The sequence below is a fragment of the Ambystoma mexicanum genome, chromosome 10, assembly GCF_040938575.1.
Source record: "Ambystoma mexicanum isolate Mex_15411 chromosome 10, UKY_AmexF1_1, whole genome shotgun sequence".
Taxonomy (NCBI): Eukaryota; Metazoa; Chordata; class Amphibia; order Caudata; family Ambystomatidae; genus Ambystoma; species Ambystoma mexicanum.
In genome coordinates, this window is record NC_090932.1 from 1,540,015,418 (window position 1) to 1,540,029,840 (window position 14,423).

The following is a 14,423-nucleotide window of genomic DNA, read 5'->3' on the forward strand; positions in this document are numbered from 1 at the left end:
GCACCGTTGGAGATATATAAACCTTTTTTTTACCAGGGCAGCCCAGTCTCTTTCGAATTTTGAAGAAATTACTGGATGACTTTACACCAATCCACAAACAGGAATATCAGATCTGCACCACTTGTATTGTGTTGCTAGTTTTGTCAAGTAGTTCATAACCTTATCATGGAAGGACTTTTTAAAATTATTATCTCTGTGTCTTGAAAGATATTTCTTGAATCTAGGGAACGCTCTTGCTGTCTTATGCTGAAGTCTATGCCATTTCAGGGGCATTGCCAGTTCTAGCTGATGGAAGCACTTAAGGAGAACGAGTCCAGTCGGTAATGTATGCTCTGGACAGCAGCATTGTATAAAGGTGATCTCAGGCGTTAAAGAGAATTCCCTTATTTCTCGTTTTAGTCATTGGCTGGGGTGCGTGGGCAAGGGAATCGAAGGGTACTCAAGTTGTTGCATCCCAGTAGCAGCACTTATTTGTTTGATCTTTGCAGCCCCAGCCCACATACACTTATCTAATGATGGATATGTTCCTAGCTTTCCGGAAAGCAATGGAGGCCCGCCACTATGGGTGGAGGCAGATCTGCATTGAAACAAATAAAACATGCGTAGTGGGGGACGCACCCCTCTTCAGTGGCAGTCAGCACGGTCCACCTGTGTGCTTTACTATCTTTGGGCTCTGCAACAAACATAGCCCAAGATAATGAGAGGCCGGGGGGGGGGGGGGGGGGGGGCGGGGGGCGGTGTCGGAAGCCTGGTCACCACCTCTTGTTCTTGCGCTGACAGGAGAACAGCCCCCTACGGACAGCCAGGTGGCTCACGTACGGTCCTTCTTTGCAGCTCTTGTGGAGGGTGTGAGCCGGTATGGTAAGTGTTTTTTTAATGTAATGTGTAAGTATGTGCTCGTGTATGTTGGTGTGTTTGTTTTTATGTATGAGTGAATGCAAGGAGTTGTTTAAATGAGTTGTGAATATGCAGATCAAGAGTGTTGTATGCGAGCGTGTGTGGGTGCCAGCGCCCACCCTTAAATTTAGCTGCCTCAGTGAGAAGTGGGAGCTGCTAGGGGCATGGCCTTTTTTGCTTCACACTTGATACTGTACCGTGCATAGAGGGCAGGGCTCGAATTAAGATTGGATAAGCTCCTGGGTATCCAGCATTAATCAGTGGCCAGAAGCTACCACTGGGGAATGAGCAGCTAGTGCATAGCTTTCCGCCGATCTATCTTAGTTTCACATAAGATGGAAACATATAATTGTGTGATCCCTTATGCTTTAAATGGCGTACAGATGTGTCCTAAAGTTTATTTTAAAAATTGTCCCAAAACCACTGACTTAAACTGACTTTGATGTGTTTGCTCGGCAACAATTAGCCTGGGGAGCCAAAAGTAGCTTCTGGCGGCTGTTGGTGTCAAGCTAAACAGGCATCAAGCGGGAGCTAAATAGCTTCAGGCTCCCCTCAATTTCGAACCACGAATGGTAAATAAAAATGATACGTGAAGTGTTATTATGTGGCTGGACTGGCCTACATTAGTATGCCAGTCTGCATTTACTTTCTTACTGTGGCATGGCATTTTTCTACTTCGAATTATGGGTAGAGCAAACATGGTGGGTGTTATGACGTGGCTAGTCTGACCTACATTGGTGGTGTCAGTGTGCATTTACTTTCTTACTGTGGCATGGCATTTTTCTACTTCGAATTATGGGTAGAGCAAACATGGTGGGTGTTATGACGTGGCTAGTCTGACCTACATTGGTGGTGTCAGTGTGCATTTACTTTCTTACTGTGGGATGGCATTTGTTACTTTTTACTTGGGTGTTATGACTAGTTCGGATTGGCATACATTGGTGGCTCCGGTCTGGTCATATTCTTGAGTGTCATAGCATTTTTGTACTTTGCACCAAGGGTGAAAAGTAAGTGTAATTACAAGCCTATGTTGGTATAGCCAGTCTGACATACTTTCTTTATGTGGCCTGGCATTTTTTACTGGCTGAGAGTTCTGGAATATACTGGAGCAGCCGGGCTGGACATGTGAGTACAGCCAACATGAAAATATGTTTTATACTGGCATATGTTGTGGAAACCGGCATAATGAAAATGCGTTGGAATGTGGTCCTGTGCACTATTGGTGGCTTGCATCTATTGGGTTTTTTCATGTGGTACCATACAAATCCAATTTCCATTATTTTAAAACAATTCTTTGAGATCAGGGAGTGGAGGGGGCTCCTCTGAACCGCAGTAGTTTGCTTTGTGATCCCTGTTGTGCTCAATCACTCGTACATATTTGGCGCATACATTTATGCCACACCCGTTCAGAATTCACCATCCACCACTGTTGATAAGTTGCTTGTGTGACCCATACAGATCTTCAGACTTAAATATATTTGTTTGTTTTTAGTTATTTGGATTTATAAAAGGTGCTTTCACCAAAGAGCTCAGCAACTGAATTAAGTGAACAGTTGCAAAATAAAGCATGATAAACCTAGGGCAATTAACATGCAGTAACTTCATTTAGTGGTGGGGAGTAGATAAGAGATTAAGTTCCAAAGAAAAGGGAAAAGATGCAAAGGTGGGTACAGAACTTATAGACAAAGTTTAGGAACAAGAAGAGAAAATGAGCGGAAGTGGGACTGAACACAGGGAAGGCGAAACGGGAAGGCCAGTAGAAAAGATAGGAGAGACCAGCACGACTAGAATACAGAGATGAGAAGAAAAAAAACATAGGGTGATGCAGGGCCCTGTAGGCATTCAAAGACAATTCCTCGAAAACTTGAAATGGTAATGATCGGACTAAAAAAAGTTGCTTTAGGAGGTGAATTTAACTTAACAATGGGGACCAGAGATAACTCGGAGGAACTCGCAGGCAAGCATCGAAATGTTGGAACTCGCCGATCCGTTTTCAGTTTGCAAAAAAAGGATTCAATTAATTCCAGCACAATAACAGTAGTTCCTGCCCATTTGTGGAGACGCCGGGTGATGATTTAGTGGCCCAACGGGTCATAGGTGGCTGGTAAGTGGAGGGTGAAGACAGTGAGGCCTGGTCGAATAGTGACCAAACAAATAGTCAAACTGAGTATAAGAGCTCTGTAGCCAGATATGGAGAGAGGTCCCTCTCAGCACTGAACAACAGCACTGCACGTCACCCAAACACTGCTGCACTAATGCAGTAAAGAAGAATCAAAGCTGTGTCAGCTGGACTGGGCAGGCAAAGCACTCCAGGCTATGCTAGCACTAGAATCAGAAAATGCACTTCACCTCCCCTCGCACTGTAATTCTGTCGCTGCTGGTTGTTCCCTGCAGGGATTACCAGTGGCCAGACAAGTTGTCCACATCACGGTCTGTCTGCCGTGCACTAATCTAGTGTGTGGGAAGAGGGGTGCTGCACATTAATAAATCCACTGCTTGTACAGAGTGGCTCTGCGCGAATGTTTGAGCTGTGAGTGGTTCAAGCCTGAGGGAGGCCTATTGTAAAATGCATTAGAAAGCATGGGTTAATGCACTGGGAAGCGCAGGCCCAGTTAAAAATACACACACCACACACACACAGAGTGATGTAGGGATGCAAAGAAGAACACATGATGATCGGCGTAGAGATACACACACACACACAAATAAAGAAACACAGGGGCATGGAGACAAGAACACCCACGTAAACAGGCACACGGGAGCACATTTAGACAGATAAAAGATAAAAAGGTTTTCAAAGAAAGGCAATGGACACATACATGGGAACACACATACAGGGACAGAGAGAAGAACACACAAACAAGCACACATGAAGACACGCACACACAGATGCACTCATGGATACAAACAAGTGCACAAACAAAAAGAAACTGGGACCCGCAGGAACACACACACACAACGAAAGACATACACAAATGCACACAAGGACACAAACAGAAGGCCAGATACACAGACACACGCAGTTTGTAAAATGCACACTAGGGACAACACTGGAAAACACACACAATTACAGACACATAAAAGGATGAACTCTGACAAGGACACAGTAGGACTCGTGGGATGGACACACATGAACACATGAACACACACACACACACACACACATACACACACAGCAAAGTCCAATCCCAGGCCTTGGCTATTGAAGCCAGTGACAGGGATCCTCTGGGTGGGACTGGTGTGGATGAAAGAGTGGGAGAAGGGACAGAAAGCAGAAGGTTGATGGCAGATAATGAGCACAAACCATCCTTTGTCATTCAATTCTCAGGCTGTGTCATTCAAGCAAAGCCAAGATGATACTGTGAGACCCAGAGCAATTCAGCCTCAATCTGCCATTCCCCTGCAGAGACCTGTGTGCAGGCCAAGGGGACAGGCAGCAATTTCAGGCATTCCACAGGACAAGCAACCATTGTTAGGAGGTGAATGGGCGCTTCCATATACCAGGCCAGGAGTGCCCATCAATGGGAGAGAGGGAGGAGAATAAGGGGGGCAGACGGAGGGGGAGGAAACAAGAGCGCACAAAGCTATAGGACAGTGGGGAGAAATGTAGACGCAAGAGAATGGGTGACGAGAAAGAGATAAAAAAAACAATCTGGATGAGTACAGTAGAAAGAGGCTAAGCCAGGGATGAGACGGACGTGGGAGTGGGAGAAAAGAGAAATTAGTCCAAAGGAAGAGGCTAAAGGGAGGGCAGAGAAAGCGTTAAAGACCCCAAACTATACGAAAGGCAAAGACGAGAAAGCATACGCAAGGGATACAGCGAGATGAGAGAGACCGGCATGGACATGTAAGAGTCAGAAGAGAGAGAAAGAGGGCAGACAGGATAGAGGAGTGTGTGGGGGTGAAACAGGAGTGTATGACAGAGTGAGAAGAAAGGAATTAGTAATAGGAAGCAGGACACCTTGGGGGGTGTGCGGACTAGGCAAAGAGCATATCAGAGAGAGAGGAGAGAGAGAGAACAAGATAAAGAAGAGAGCGATTGAAACAAAGCATATAGAAGACGAATGAGGAAAGAGTATGAATGACGGAGGACTGTGATAAAGAGGAAAGAGATCAGTTGAAATATGAGGAGAGACTTTACACATGGGTAGTAGAGGATCGGATAAAACGCAGAGCTTGCAAGTGTGAACAAGAAAGAAGAGTGAGTGCATGGGTGCATATGTGAAGGATGGCTGGGTGCATATGAGTTTTTGTAAATGGGGTGCCAGCCTGGTCTCTCTTCTAGCCTCGCCAAGCCACCAGCAATGACACTAGCTAACATCAGTGCAGACCTGCAGAAACTGCCATTACGTACGCACATGACCACAGATTAATCCTAACTAGAAAAGGACCTGGCAGGGCGACCACAGCTTTGAAGGAGACAGCTTCATCCTGGATACTGCCTGTAAGCAAGTCAAAACATCAAGAGAAACCAAAGGATTGACCAGGAAATGCAAGACTAAGACTATTAGGGTGAAAGGCGCCCTATTTTCAGGTGCCCTCCAGTAGGCATGCTCCACCAACAAGAACACGAACTACTAGGACAGGAGAGGTTCGTCAACTGATAACATATCAGGTGAACTACACAGCAGGCGGAAACGAAAGGTGGGCACAAGAGGGCACATAGTCCATCAAGTAGAAGAGAGAACGACGGAGGATGGGTACAGGAGCGTATATCGAAAAGCGGAGAAGAAAGTGAAGCTGTGAACTGGATCTTAAGAAGTGACAGCATTTGGAGCAGGGAATGCCGCAGGTTCGCAGCAACAGGCTGGGGAATTTCAGGGCGTAGTCACAGGGGGCCATGGAGGAAATCAAATAGGGCTAAAGAGCAGAATCAGACTAATGTAATGTCCAGGCTGCACCAGCGTATCCCTGCTACTCTAAAGTGGTGCACGGTGCAGGAACCACGCAGACCGAGCGAGCTCTCCAGAACAAGAACCTGAAGGCTGGCCGGGAGGATGCCAGCCTAAAAGGTGCCCAGAGCAAGGAGACATTTACCAACTTTGAAAAGGAGAAATCTGATCAGCTTAGTCTTGCACCAGCAAATGGGGTACATAAAGAAATCAATATTTCCTGCTCTAATGCTCTAGGTGGTCAAAGACCCGGGAAGATGCAAAAGTAAAAACAAACTTTGCCTAGCTAGTCCTCATGCCAGGCACTCAGGCTATGCCAATCGGCCTTTCACAGCAGATGCTCCTTCACGTTTTACAGAGCATGTGGCCATCCATGTGCAGGAACAGGCCAGACCAGAGCAGCTGACATTAAAAAAAAGGAGAACAAATCAGGAAGCAAGCTTTCCTAATCTGTACCCTAAAACGGTGAAATGTCATCCTTATCAACATGCGACTCACCACCCTTGTGCAGTTCAGAAATTGATTCAAGACTCCCCCATCTCCTCAAAGTGCACCGCCTTCACACCCTGTAAAATACACATGTCTGAACCCACCCAGCCCAGTATCTTGCCTGAGGACCACCATCTACAGCCCATCTCCCATGTTCCAGCCGCTCTCAACATGGTTACCTTGTGGCGCTTTGAAACACAATTCTGTTGTATAAAGCGCCTTACAAATGATCAATTAATAAATCAAATAAATACCTGTTCCCCACCAACAGTAAATGTTAACTATTCCAAGTTACACTAAACGATACGCTGGTAACACATGTCATTTGAAAGGACTGATGGGTAGACTGCAGCCATGTTCGCACTCAATAAATACCCAATGAAATATTACATTGTCTGTGGCATGACTTAAGTTCCACATATATGTAAAAACCTAATTTTTCAGACTGTGTATCTGTGACTGCTTTAAAAAAAAAATATATATATATATATATATACACACACACACACACACACACACATATATATACACATATACATTCTTTTTTGCATTTATGATTATTCACTTTTTTCTTGGCTTTTAGAGCCTCGTTAGTAAAAATGTATGCATAAATCTAGAAAGCACTAGACATCGGGAGCGTATTACAGCATGCGGCTGTGAAACCTTTCTACAAGAACTAAAGTATGAAATCGATGAAGACTGGTTGGAACTTAGCTAAATATCGCCATGGAAAAAGAAAAAAAAAGGGTGAATCGTCTACAGAAAGCCTAGAGTCAGTAGACTTGCCTAAGAGCCAAAAACCATGATCGGAAGAAAACCACAATAGTTCCAATGCAGGTGGCAGTTCTCTCCATCTAAACTAAACGTCTGCAGTGTCTTGCAGCATAATTAGATCACAGACAGACGCTTGAAGGCACAAACTTCAAAAGTGGTAAAACCGCAGAAGTATTGAAGACCACTAAAGATTTTGTTTTCTCATAGAAGAAGTGAAAAGGAAAGGTGCATCTAGAGGAACAGCAGATAAATAATCTTGGTTACGGGCGACAATCATGTAATCATGGAAGGCAATGATATGGGAGAGAATGCATAAATACGTGCCAAAAGCCGCCAAGGATTCGCATGCTACTCTTAAGTCACATACAAGATTGAAAAATTCCCCAGAAACGATGTAGTATCTCAAACTGTGAGATGTATCAATCAGGAAGAAAAAATATGCTCCAGAAGAGGACCACTAAACAAGGAAAAGTTGAAACATGTCGCGACATGCCCAGTAAATCTATAGGTAGTGACACTGCTATGCAGGGTAAGTTTGATCAAAATACCAAATTGGTTTATTAAACTGCACAAGGATTCATTCCCAGCCTTTTAAAGTGCTTGCATTGAAAAACGTAAGCAAGGGCTGCATCCTTTTAATGCCATTGGGAATTAATTTCTGGCTGAAAATAGAGCCCCAAAATACCATTGTTTTGAGAGACGGCACAGGACATAGGGTTGTGAGTGTTTGTGTGCACATGCATTTAGCAGAGAACAAGTCATGGGGTATAGAAGATCAGCAAGCATGGGAGTCTGCATAACCGAAGGGAAACTACACCATGAAGTTTGTCCGCCAGAGTCTGAAAGTTATGGAAGCAAGGCCATTCAGTTGTGGAAGCAAAGGAGGACCAACGGTAAGAGAGACAGAACAAATAAAACAAAAATGACAAAGCCAATAGTTTTGGCTGCTGTGTGGGGAAACATTTTCAGAGTAAACCCAAAAACACTTCGCCAGTGTGGCAGAGGGTGAAGGAGGAGCAGATCGATGAAGATGAATATGGGGATTGAGAAAAAAATTGGAGCGAGGGAGGATGTCGGAATGAAAGATTTTGTTGATAGATGGAGAACTGTGTTGAAGGAGAAGTGCTGTGCTAAATGACTGTGAAAAAGGAGAAGGACAGTGATGGAGAAGGACTGTGACAACAAACGAACAAAAATCTATGACAAAAAGCTTTGACAAAGAAGAAAGACTATAATGAAACAATGGGGCTTAGGCGAAGGACTATTTTGAAGCAGAAGGAATGCACCGAAGGAAAATGATGAAGGAGAACAATTGTGTTGAAAAAAGGCCTATGATGAATGTGGAGGACTGTGACGAAGGAGAAGGCCTGTGGTGACGGAGCAGGACTGTGACAAAGAAGGACTGAAAAAGGAGGTGGACTGTGATGATGGAGAAGAACCAATTAAAGACTGATTAACGAAAGGGGCTGTGCTGAAGGACAATGACAAATGTGAAGTACTATGCAGAAGGAAGACTATGATGAAGGAGAAGGTCTGTGATAAAAGACTGAAGATGAAAAAGGACTGTGCCGAAGGGAAAGGACTATGACAAAGGAGAACGACTATGACGAAGGTGACAGATTATACAAAGGAAAAGGATTGTGCCGAAGGAGCGCTGTGAAGAGAATAACTATGATGAAGTAGAGAAAATATGATGGAGAAGGACTGTGATGAAGAAAAAAGGGCTGAGGAAGGAGAAGGAATGTGAGGAAGGAGGGGAAATGTGACGAAAGGGGAAGTACTGTGACACAGGAGAGGACTAACAAATGGGAAGGGAATGATATTGAGGTGTCCGGACTAATGCTTGTATATCTCATACCATATCACGCCATACAGTGCGAGATCGATGTGTGGAAAGTAAGCAGAATACAAATTGCAATATGGTTGTTTCCGACCACGACTTTTGCAAAGGAACATTAAAACACCCAATATTCCTTGAGCGTATATGTGCTATGGCGTGGCAGCATCATTATCACGACGTGAATCGCCCAGCATCAACACTCTTCAGTTTGTCTCCCTTGCTGGTTGAATTTCTTTGCTCCTTTGAACCATCCAGGTTGAGGTTTCCTCTTCTCTTTGCCTTGTTTTAGTGATCCTGCTCTCACCAACCTTTCCCTCGTGCAACCTACTACCTTCACGTGTTCTTCTTTCCTCAGTTGTGGCTGTGTGTTGAAATGACTCCTGGCTGGATTCTTTGGCTTTCGCACTTGAAACTGCTTTACAGACTCATCGGTTTTGTAAATTGTATACTTACTGATTAGGAATTGAACTTGATCTTTTGGTGCAGACTTTGGTCTGGAAACCCAGAACTTTTGTTTGGAAACCTTTGAGACTTGATACAGTTTGTGGATTATCCTTTCGTTGGAACTCTGTTTCCCCTTTGTTCTTGGGGTACTTTGTGGGAACGAGGAACCACTATTTGCAAGGGTCCTCTTGCTTTCTTTACCCCGCTGGTTTTCTCTTGCGAGAGGAGGGGGAATTCTTTTGACTCGCGCCCTTACTGGTGTATATTTTCTTCCTTTATCATCGGGAATCAAGGTACGCTTTTCCATTGTTTTATTAGGGATTGACTATTAATGCTTTCCTATTTACTGAATCATTTAGTAACTGATGCTTGATGGTTTTATTTTGACGCCTGAAAGAGAATGTCACTGGTTGATTTTGGTCTTTTTTTCTCCCCATCTTTAGACTACTTAGGTAGCGGAATGCCCTGTGAAGGTTACTGACAGACCACAACCCTCATTGTGACAGAAGAATTTCGATGAAGAAGAAGGACTATAAGAAAAAAAAAGGACCATGATGAGGGTGAAGGACTAAAAAGCAGAAGGACTTAGAAGAAGGAGGACGATTATGAAGAAAGACTATAACGAAGCATAAGGACCGGGACCAAGGATTAGATGCAGGGTTGCCCAAAATGGAGATCTACATTTAGCACAACCTGGCCTGAAAATAAGCCCAATTGTGTGCTGTCCCAATCAGCTTCAACATTACAGTGTACCAAACAACAACATTATCACGCAGTCTCTTTTGTTGTGTGTGTATATGTATGGAAAGTACATTTGCAAAACCAAAAACTGGCATTTTGTATGCTCATCTTGCATTGTGGTACTAGCAACAACCACATTCTTTAATTTTACACAATCCATTAAGGTTTCATATTTGTGTTAAGTTACTGTATTATGATTTGTGTACTTTTCATAACTCTATATTCCCCATTCGGAACTAAAGTATACACGTAACGGAATGAAGAGTAATGTAATGAACAGAAGGGAAAAGACCATGCGCAAATCAGGCTTGGTCCCACCCCCAAAGGGAACTGCTGGATCACATCCCTTCTGCACGAGACCACGCGCATCCCCAAACATGTTTCAGCCTTGTTGAGCGTCATCAGTGAGGAGTAGCTTAGGACTCTAAGGCCCAGCAAGCACGGGACCCACGGGACTAAGAAATGGTGGTGTGGAAAGTTGCCCAGAGCAATGACAGTGGTTCAGATTATTTCAAAATCTTCCACCCATCACTTTTTTAGTTTCATGGAAATAAATTAGACATTTAAAACAGAGGGCAACTGGTCTTTCTGTCACTCCCTTGTGTGCTTTGAGGAGAAGATTTCAGCAGTGAACTGGTGAAGATGTGGGGCTTTCAGGTGCAAAGGGCACCATCAGATCCTATCACCCAAATATCAACGCTAATTTAGGGAGACTTGCACAATTCACAATGGACAAAGAGACGCCCTTGCAAATGGGCACAGACATTATGACATTTGCATGGCCTTAATGCTAGATTGGGGGAGGGGATGGAGTAGCATTTCTGACACAGTTGCCCTCCTAATGAGGTTTTTGGAAGCGAATGGGGGCTAAAAAAAAACCTCAGCAGAGCAAAGCCCTTATCAGTCAAACAGTTGGCACGTGCATTCTGTTGGCTGTTGCCTCGTTTTTTTAAATGAATGAGTCTGCTGTGAAAAATAGCTAACATCAGCCCAAAACGTGGAAACCGGCACGTGCCATTTTCCCCCTTATAACAGGATTTTGAGTAGCCCAGGTGTGCGGGAAATAGCCCAAACTGGCAACCATGATTAGAAGAAGCAACGGCTTGGATTTGTTTTCAAGTAGAAGCTGGGAAAGAGAGTTGAGACCAGAGGGATTGGATTGAAAAGAGAATTCTTCCAATTAGGTTGGGCCTGACGCCATCTTGTAATGGCCAGGCACAAACTTGATTGGAAGAAGCTCCACTGGAAGGAAACAGCAAGCCAAACTACTTTGTATTCTTACATGAATTTGAAAAGTATATATAAATGTGTACAAAAATAATGTAACCAAGTGAACAGTCCACAGAATACAAAATCGTTTTTCTGTATCACCTGTAGCTTGCACTGCAGCCTGGTAGTCAGTTTCACCGAAAATTGCCTAGCAGGTAACTCGAAAATGCAGTCAGTCAATCTATATCAAGAATATGCCTACAACAGTCCCCTACACATTGGTGTGGCTACAGCAATACGTGACTGTAACCCACAGAGTTAGAAAAAGGCAACCCCTAAACTGTACAGGTTAAGAAAGGGGGCGGATAAAGTGATTTCATGGGATGAAGGGAGAAGTGTTTTGAAATACAGGATGTGCAAACACATTTGGAAAAGTATAGTGTTCATGGAAGAACCACCATCATGAGTTCAGGGAGTAAAGTGGGTCGGGAAGGGGGAGGGCAGAGTAGTGATTAAAAAGGCAGGTGTCTCCAAAAGGGCAAGTGTGCAATAATAGGTTTGTATGTACTAGATACCATGGTAAGCAGCTACCATGTTTGTCTGCATTTCGTCATGCTGTATGAAATGCCTCGCCCAAAAAAACCCATATCTAATGTATACTTATTTTTTAATACATGTCTTTTTATTCATGTTTATATACATGTATACAAAATGTATATTCTTATTTTTATATCTATATCGGTACAGAATACATTCCTTTTTTATTTATTTTGTTTTTCTTTTTTTAAAGACCACGGTGTAAAATGCATCATGGCACGGGCTCTTCCCCGACTCCACAAAGCTCCACCTGGCACTGAACTCTCTGCTTCCAAATCTCTGCACATGTATGTCAACCCCCCACCTGAGGTTTAACACTACTTCACTTCTTAGCCATCACAAGGCACTACACTTCTCTGACGCTAAATCGCTGCCCCTTCATTCCAATCCCCACCTGGTACCCCCTGGGATAAATCTGGGCCCATTAATGCCAGCCAGCTGTCAGTGAAGGATCTATGTGATTACCACGCATCAGGAAATTGTGAATCTGAAAATATCGAATCGCTAAATCCTGCTGCACTGTGTTCACGTAGATCACGCTAGCCGGCATCCCGCATACCTTTCTCCCTTCCCCTACTTACAGTTTCAGCAGCTCACACCGCTGCGGACTCTCCTCCGTCCCTGCGGCGTCAGTTCCCTCCCACTAACGAGGGTCGGAGTTAACGCTGCAGGGTTCCCTTTTCTCTTCTTTATTGTCCCCAGCAACTCTCGAAGTCCATAATCACGAACATGGGGCTCAGGGGACACCCGCGCAGCCCCGCTCCCCATGTTCGTCATTATGGACAATGTTTTTTTTTTGTTGCAAGCCAAAAGCGCATTATTTGTGCCTTCTGCTTTCTCTCTCTCGATATTTCAGAGAATACCGTCAGTGAATATTAGTGTAATTTCGTGTACACGCCCCCCCTCCTTTTCCTTAATCAGGTCAGTGTTTTTAAGAAAGGAGTTAGTCTACCCTGCGATGTCCAGTGCTCCAGATACGTTTTAGAAGTGGGAATATTTTACTCCCTATTTTTTAAAACTGGAAGTAAAAGGATGTGTTTAGGAAGTTAAGAAGTAAGTCCCATTCCCAATGGGAGTATTTAATAAGCATGTAAAAATATGTTTGAACTCTAAAACAGAAACCGTTTTGTAATAAATATTAATTTCCAACAAGCTATTCATGCACATTCAAATATAAAATGTTGACCTCTTCAGATCAGGCAGTAATAATAGTGGAGTTGATGGGCATTATGAGCACTACTGGGCCAAATATACCCACGCATCTGTGTAGATGAAGGCTCCTATGTGTCTCTTTCAGATTTGTGTTGCCACGATTTTTACTCCCCGTTTTTATTTTTTGGGAGGGTTTGCCTATTTTTGGTGAGCAAAAGTGGCCGGTACACCCCCTATCTGTATGGCTGGTGATGCCCTTCATGCCTTCCTCAACCCCGCGCCTTTCCTTCTTAGGTTCCAAGTATCTGCTGATCAATACCATGCTTTCCCTGCAGAGGTACTCATTTAAAATCTCTGCCCATTCATGCCAGTTTCTCCCTAGCACTGCCTCCTCCTGTCACGCACATCTGCCAGTTACGTCAACCGTTACAGGTAACTGCGACTGCACTCTCTGGTGCTAATCCGCTGAAAGCAAATATTCGCGTTTATCCGTTTCTGCACTTGCCAAGGCTAAACACCTGCCCACTTGAACTGTCCTCTTCCTCATGCTGCATTATTTAAAAACGGCGTGCCCATGCTACCTTGTACGGCTAACTACACATTCTTACCCAAGTGTATGCATTTATAACATGAAAAAAGGGGTTTTCCTGGATACCTCGCAATCGTTTTGGATGAAAAAAATGATTTTACACGCAGTTTTGTGCTAGGTGCAAGGTTTTAATTTAGCTTTTCGTTTTTATAGTGTGGATTCTTGGTACTGCTTCCGTGGCCGTAGGACGTATCCACGCACCCATCCATTACTATACCAGGGCCCAACAAGAGCCCAGCTGTAAACTACCGGACAAACCACAGCAAACCACTCAGGACCCCACAGGGGGCAAGAAACCATACACCATAGCCTTGAAAAAGACCCACGGGTCGAAACATGTGCCAGCTGACCTTAATTGGTACCAAGAGTCCACACTGTAAAAACTAAAAGATCAATTAAAATCTTGCACCTAGCACAAAACGCAAAAACTGCGTGGAAAATCAATGTTTTCATGCAAAACATTTGCGAGGTATCCAGGAAAACCCCCGTTTTTCAGCCAACAAGCGAGGTGTGGGCTTCACCTCAACAACCTATCCTGTGACCCTGCAAAATAACAAAAGAAACGGCACAATCAAAACAGAGCTCAGCATGGTCGGTTCCAAACCTAGGGCCCCAGTACAGTTTTGCATTCATAACATCTTTCACCTAGGACCGCTCTCGCTCAACCATTGCCCATGAATGACCATTGCTCCTGCAAGACTTCCCTTTCTGTGGTAAAAACTCTAACCGCCAAGGACAGGTGTACTCTAGCGCTGCCACGCATGCAGAATCTCTGCCCATCATTGCCTGCGTTAGCCCG

At 44.1% G+C, this 14,423-nt stretch overlaps 1 protein-coding gene and 1 long non-coding RNA gene across 13 annotated transcripts in view; one reads left to right on the forward strand and one right to left on the reverse strand.

Moving 5' to 3' along the window:
• The window catches only part of LOC138492537 (uncharacterized), a 209,045-nt gene extending 198,820 nt beyond the window's left edge, over window positions 1-10,225 (forward strand). The window contains exon 3 of the long non-coding RNA XR_011276220.1: window positions 9,780-10,225. This is a non-coding gene — a long non-coding RNA (uncharacterized lncRNA). The remainder of the gene's footprint in view (window positions 1-9,779) is intronic.
• MSI1 (musashi RNA binding protein 1) overlaps window positions 1-14,423 on the reverse strand; it is a 287,638-nt gene that overhangs the window by 246,713 nt on the left and 26,502 nt on the right. The gene's annotated exons all lie outside the window — the stretch shown is intronic.